The 6,968-nt window shown below is 44.7% G+C and overlaps 1 long non-coding RNA gene across 1 annotated transcript; it reads left to right on the top strand.

Moving 5' to 3' along the window:
* The first annotated feature begins 2,457 nt into the window (after nucleotides 1-2,457).
* LOC142599274 (uncharacterized) lies at nucleotides 2,458-5,490 on the top strand. Its single transcript, XR_012832903.1, has 2 exons — nucleotides 2,458-3,168; nucleotides 3,783-5,490. It is a non-coding gene; the product is annotated as an uncharacterized LOC142599274 (long non-coding RNA).
* Nucleotides 5,491-6,968: the final 1,478 nt, after the last annotated feature.

The following is a 6,968-nucleotide window of genomic DNA, read 5'->3' as shown; positions in this document are numbered from 1 at the left end:
ATTGCAGCCTTCCAGTACCTGAAGGGGGCCTACAGGAAAGATGGTGAGGAAGTGTTTATCAGGGAGTGTATTGACAGGACAAGGGGTAATGGGTTTAAGCTGAAGGAGGGTTGATTTAGATGAGATGTTAGGAAGAAATTCTTTACTGTGAGGGTGGTGAGGCACTGGAACAGGTTGCCCAGAGAGGTTGTGGATGCCCCATCCCTGGAAGTGTTTAAAGCCAGGCTGGATGGGGCTTTGGGCAACCTGGTCTAGTGGAGGGTGTCCCTGCCCATGGCAAGGGAGTGGGAACTAGATGACCTTTAAGGTCCCTTCCAACCCAAACCATTCCATGATTCTATGATTCTATTTCCTGAGGGAACTTTTTCATCCTATTTTCTCCCCCTGTATTGTTGAGGAGGGGCAGTGAGAGAGCAGCTGGCTGGGCCCCTGGCAGCCGGCCAAGGTCAACCCATCACAAAGCCTAAAAGGCAGATTCCTCCATGTAGAGGTTGAAGGGGGTTGGTGGTTTAAAGAATGATAGGGACAGGGGTAGGAACAGGACGTTTTGGAGATGGGAAAGTCAGGGAATGTCTGGGGATCCAGTCACTTTGAGGGGGGAGGAATTTCAAGAGAAAAAGCCTTCTTTCTGAGCAATAAGAGGTTCTTGTGAGAAAAAGGATCTAGACTCCATTTTTTTCCTCGCTTGGCAATAAAAGCGACAAAGAACTGGAACTCCTGCATGCAAAGGGATGAAAATGTACGGAGCCTGTTGGATGCTCTGTGTGTGTGTTGGAAAGCCAGTAACAGCTATAAAGAGGTTATGGAGTAGACGTGAGCTTGGTTAACTTGGTCTTGCTAAACTTGATTAAAACAGAGCCTTAGAGAAGGCAATGCCTTGAGGATGTGAAGGGTAAAAGGACAATAAGTAAGGCTGGAGATGTAGTTCCTGACCCTTTTGTCGGGAAGGATTAGGACTGAATGTTGATTTGACTGAAGTGCAGGTACCAGTCCGTCTTCTGTAACTGAAATTTCAGTAGCAAAGGAGACCCAAAGCTGAGAATTGGGCACCAATGATGCTTTTGATACCGTCCAGGTGTCGCAGGAGAAGAGTCAGAGATCGCTCAGACCGATCTGATCTAGTAGTGAGTTTATTGAGTTCTAATCAGTACATTTAGGTATGCAAAATATCTAATAAGTACAGATGGATTGGCGGTCAATACTCTGCTATTTACTACGCTTAAAGTTAGTATGGGATACAAAGGTTATCGCGCAAGCTTACGATACGTATCTTAAATGTTGCATGCATGCAAAAAAATGTCACTTGCCAACCCACCGATGCCTGGTGTCAGGTAAGGGATCTCGCAGCCTCAAGGGGTAACCTTGAGAGGCGTCCCTACTCAAGGGGAGATCGCCACCGCGCAGCCAGCTGCTATGGAGGGAGAACTCAACGGACCCTGATGGCTGCAGATATTGCTAGTGTAAAGTGGTTGACTCGTAGTCGGATTTTCTGCTGTGTTCATGCAGTTTTGGCCGCTTATCAGCCCAGTCTCCAGCCAAACCGGCTTGTTGGTTTTGGTGCTGGGTTCTCGGTGATAGCCTCGCACAATCGGATTAACTTTGGTTAGGCCTACTTGTCGAGCATCTGCCTGGACCAAAGTTCAGTTAGTTCAAAGAGGAGGAGTGCATCCGTCACACCAGGTTTCCCCTAGCAATGACCCCAGAGCTCTGAGGGTGGTAGTCAAGGGCATGGGGCCCCAGGTGGTGTTCTCCTCAGTCCTGCCAGTGAGGGGAAAGGGTGGGAGGAGGAGGGCACTGATAATGCAGGTCAATAAGTGGTTATGGAGCTGGTGCTGGCGACAGGGTTTTGGGTTCTATGACCATGGGACCCTGTTTGTGGATCAGCGTCTGCTTGGGAGAGAGGGGATCCACCTCACTAAGCGGGGCAAAGGTATTTTTGCCAGTAGGATAGCCGATCTCATTAGGAGGGCTTTAAACTAAGAATGGGGGGGGGGGGGGAGAGAGTAACCAGCAGCCCTGTGAGGGAGTGGCGGACAGGGTCACTGAGCAAAGGGCAGGGGGCGATGTGACAGGAAGGGATCACAAAATCAACAAAATGGGGCTTAAGCAGGGTCACCTCCAGCATTTGCATGTAAGCAAGGAAGTGCCTACAAGGCACTGTTGCGGGGAAATCCCCAAAACCCTTTCTAGGGAGTCAACATGCTGGGGTGCCTCTCTGAAGTGCCTGTACACAAACGCACGCAGTATGGGGAATAAGCATGAGGAGTGAGAGATGCGTGTGCAGTCGCAGGGCTACGATCTTGTTGGGATCATGGAGACGTGGTGGGATGGCTCCCGTGACTGGAGTGTTGCAATGGAGGGATAGGGGCTGTTTAGGAAGGACAGGCCGGGAAGATGATGAGGAGGAGTGGCCCTTTTAAGTGAGAGAACAGCTGGAATGCATGGAGCCCTGCCTGGCACAATCAGATTAACTTTGGTTAGGCCTACTTGTCAAGCATCTGCCACTACAGGATCCAGTTGAATTGAAAAATAAGCCACAGGGCAGCGATGCGGACCTAGCTTTTGAATAAGGATTCCCCTGGTTACTCATGCACAATATGCAACAACTCATTCATGTTCTAATGCGCACTAATGCTTGTAGTGGCAGGGGAAAATTCCTGTGTTAAAGTGACAGCAGCAACAGCGATTGTCATAAAAAGGAGCGGACCATTAGTTCTGGGCCACCCAACAACTGTGTATGTCTTGCATGAAGTAGAACTGATTTTTAAACAACATGCTACACAAGCATTGTCCCCACAAAGAGTACATCATTGTGAATTAATGATTTTAAATGTGGATAATATTATTTTAAAAAGACATAATGTTTTGAATCCAGCAACTTTACTGCCTATTCCCTCCAGTGGTGAGCTGCATCATGATTGTGCTAAGGTAGTGTTTCACTCTAGCTGCCTACAGGAAGATCTGCAAGATCAGCCTCTAGAGAACTCTGATCTAACCTTTTTCACCGATGGATCTTCGTACTACATGAATGGAAAATGACACACAGGCTATACAGTGGTGAGAAATTTAGACATACTTGAAACAGAACCTCTACGACTCTCAGTGAGTGCCCAAGGGGCTGAATTAACTGCATTAACAAGAACAGCCTGGTGGGGATATAATCACCAGGTAACTATACTGATTCTAAATACACTTTTGGAGTGTGTCATGCAACGGCTATGCTATGGAAAGAATGAGAGTTCCTTACCTCGGCAGAAAATAATATTTTTAATGGAACTGAAATCCAAATGCTGTTGGAAGCTATTAAGCTTCCAAGGGAAATCACTGTAATACACTGTCCAGCTCATACCAAAGGCTCCAACAAAATTGAAAGAAATAATAAAATTACTTGAACTGGTAGTCAGAGAGGTTTAAAATGGCCTGAAGTTTTAGGAATAGTACTATGGGATATTGAAATACCCTTCACCAACTTCTAGGGTTCTCATCAACCGAAATAGTGTTTGGCAGACACTTAACTATACCTGGGACCTTTGTCCCTGCTGGGACCAGCCTCTTAGATGGACATGAACAATTAACTCAATATGTTTTATATATGCAGAAAGAATTTGAAAATCAGCGAAAATATGCTCAGTGGTATCAGCCCACACCACCTGAGATACAGGTACATGATATACAGCCTGGAGATAAAGTTTTAATTAAGGTGTTTTCATGGAAATCTAAATTAGAACCTAAGTGAAAAGGACCATATACTGTCTTACCATGTTCATATTTTGCTGACAAAGTTTTAGGAAAAGAAAGTTGGATACACCATTCTCATGTCAAGCAAGTGATGAATGACCAAGGAGACAACTGAAGATGGAATGCATTATACTGATAGTCCTGACAACCGCCACGAAGAAGCTAAAACTAACAATGGATTTTAGCCCAGACTGGAGTGTGACTAGCCATAGGAAGACAGTAACTCTAGATTATACAGGATCAAATGGGACCTTTGAGGATCATATTTTTTGTTGCGAATCTGGAAAAAATCTTACCCTGACAGAAAGATTTAGTGAGAACCACAATAGTTGTTCTGGGAGGAATCAATGCTGTTTAATGTTAAATGCCAGTTGCTGTGTGAACAATAATGGCAATAGAACAGTAATCGACAATTTTCAAACAATCTAACCCCATGATAACCTCAATTCTTCCCACAACAAGTCCAGTCACGACAATACCACTTTTGATAAAGGAGGGACTGTCCCCACAAATTTCAAAGATTGGGCCATATGTAATCAAGAATAAGGGGCAGCAACGGGTGTTGCAGAACCTGTTGTGATCCCTTAAAATAGTGGAATTGGCAATGCAAACTAATATCACTGTAACCAAACCAACCTGTTCACCATTTCTGGGCACATCATATGCCAGATGGCTAGCATGGTTACATAGAACTCTAGCATCTCCAAGGCGAACTAGAAGAGATACAACAGGCATCATAGGTACAGGATTAGGGGTGTTAAATAGTATAGATGTGGAAGTACTTGTAAATAGGCTAAGCACAGCCACTAGTGATTTGAATAAACTAGAACACCTATTGAGAACATCCCTGTTAACGTTGGGTACTAACCAATGGCTTGTATCCGATATATTACCTCAATAGGAAAGAATTAATGAAAAGAATCATCAATTGATTGTAGATGCACTAGGTGTAGCCCAAAATAACGTTTCTCTAACTCTTAGTTGTATCCAAGCACAACTGTGGATGCAGTCTATAGTGTCAGCAATCATAAGGTGAAGGAGGTACCTTACCCCCTCAGGTTTGAAAAGTAATTTCAGGTAATGTAACTGAATTTGAAAGGGAATTCCAGTTGTGGTGGTATTTAGTCAATGTCAGCTATGACCCCATTAAGGACAAAGCCACAGCTTTTGTCTTAACAATATACAATGCTTGAGTGTACAACAGACCCAATTATTGTGCTAGCACTGAATCACAGTGGGACTATACCTTATCCAGTAAAGCATAGAGTATGGGCCCAACAAAATGGAAACAAATGGCAAACTGTTGATGTTAATGCATGTGTTGTATGGGAACAGCAAGGATTTATTTGTGACAGTAATACTATCAAAGCCCAAGACATTTGTCTCAATACTGAACAAAATGTTTGTCATTTTGAAGCACATCCCAATGAAACCCCAGAGACTGTACTGGTCTATATCGTAAAGGGATGTGCTTAGATGAGAACCCTTTGTAGATAATATTACTGTAAACCCAAGCAATCACTCAAATACTGGTGTTTGTAACTTTGCTAACATTATGGGATGTGACTTTTAATTATTCAGCTCCCGCTGTATCCCACCAATTATTACAATTTAACCATACACTATATCAGGATCTCTTGCCCACTCCTATAGAAATGAACGTTATATTAGTAAGGAAATTATTGTAGCATGACAATTTATATTGAATATTGAGATGTGCAAAATAATGGAGAAAAACAAAGGAAAAACAAACCTCACCATGATATGGAAAAGATATATCATGTCCTTGAAAAGGTAAAAAGGGATGGAGAACATGAATGGTGGGAGTCCCTCCTGGGATGGTCACCAGTAGCAACCAGAGTATATAATACTTCACCTGATTATAGTCTTGTTAACGCTAACTGTGCTTTGCTTACTGCTCATCATCATTTTATATGTAAGAATATGGAGATTAATTATACATCTTGAAAGGCTTCATGAACTTTCCCTAATGTATTAGCAGGAATGCTAAGTAAAAACAAAGGGAGGACTGTTGGGAAATATTAGTTGTCAAGCTTAGCATAAGTGTTGGCATAACTAACTTAGCATAAGTGGCTAAATTTGCCAAAACCATAGGCCACAAGCAACAAACTTTCACCTAGATATAGTGAATTTTTGCTGAACCCTTTCCTAGTTAAGTATAAGAAGGGAAGGCCTCAGAGCTGGTTTAAGCTGGAAGATAAGGAGGCTACAACCAGGAGCAGAGGCAGCAACCCTAGAGATAAGCAGCAGCCCACCTAGAGAGAAAGGACGGACCCAATGAAGAACGTGAAGACCCCAGACCCTGATATTACTATTGGCCCAAACTGCCACGTGAGGGGAACATAGATTGTAAGGGTATACTTGCCCAGGAATTTCTTTGTTCAGGGTCCCTCTGCAGAAGTACCCAGCTTGAGCTGTTACAACTGTACTACCCAAATAAGTTATCTCAGGGGATTTAGAGCCTGAAACTCTGCTGTGGGAAACCTAGAGCAAAGAAACTTCCTAAACCATAGGCACTTCCTTCCTTACATGCAAAGTGACCCTGCTTAAGCCCCATTTTCTTGATTTTGTGATCCCTCCCTGTCACATCGCCCCCTGCCCTTTGCTCAGTGACCCTGTCCGCCACTCCCTCACAGGGCTGCTGGTTACTCTCTCCCTCCCCCCCCCCATTCTTAGTTTAAAGCCCTCCTAATGAGATCGGCTATCCTACTGGCAAAAATACCTTTGCCCCGCTTAGTGGAGGTGGATCCCCTCTCTCCAAAGCAGACGCTGATCCACAAACAGGGTCCCATGGTCATAGAACCCAAAACCCTGTCGCCAGCACCAGCTCCGTAACCACTTATTGACCTGCATTATCAGTGCCCTCCTCCTCCCACCCTTTCCCCTCACTGGCAGGACTGAGGAGAGCACCACCCGTGCCCACATGCCCTTGACTACCACCCTCAGAGCTCTGGGGTCATTGCTAGGGGAAACCTGGCAAGAGGTCGGGAGGGGACAGAGCCAGGACAGCTGACCCAAATTTAACAAAAGAGATATTCCACTATGCTATGGAACCACCACAGCTGCCATTCAGACCCACTGTTTTCTCCTACCACATCCCTCCTCACCAGAAAAGGGACATCAACGGGGCCTTACCACACAGCCATTGATAAAGCGCTCCAACAGGAGTCGGATGCTTCCAACACATTGCAGGGTTCTGCCAAAACCAC

This window comes from Balearica regulorum, chromosome W (genome assembly GCF_011004875.1).
Source record: "Balearica regulorum gibbericeps isolate bBalReg1 chromosome W, bBalReg1.pri, whole genome shotgun sequence".
NCBI lineage: Eukaryota > Metazoa > Chordata > Aves > Gruiformes > Gruidae > Balearica > Balearica regulorum.
This window is presented reverse-complemented; position numbering and strand designations above follow the sequence as displayed.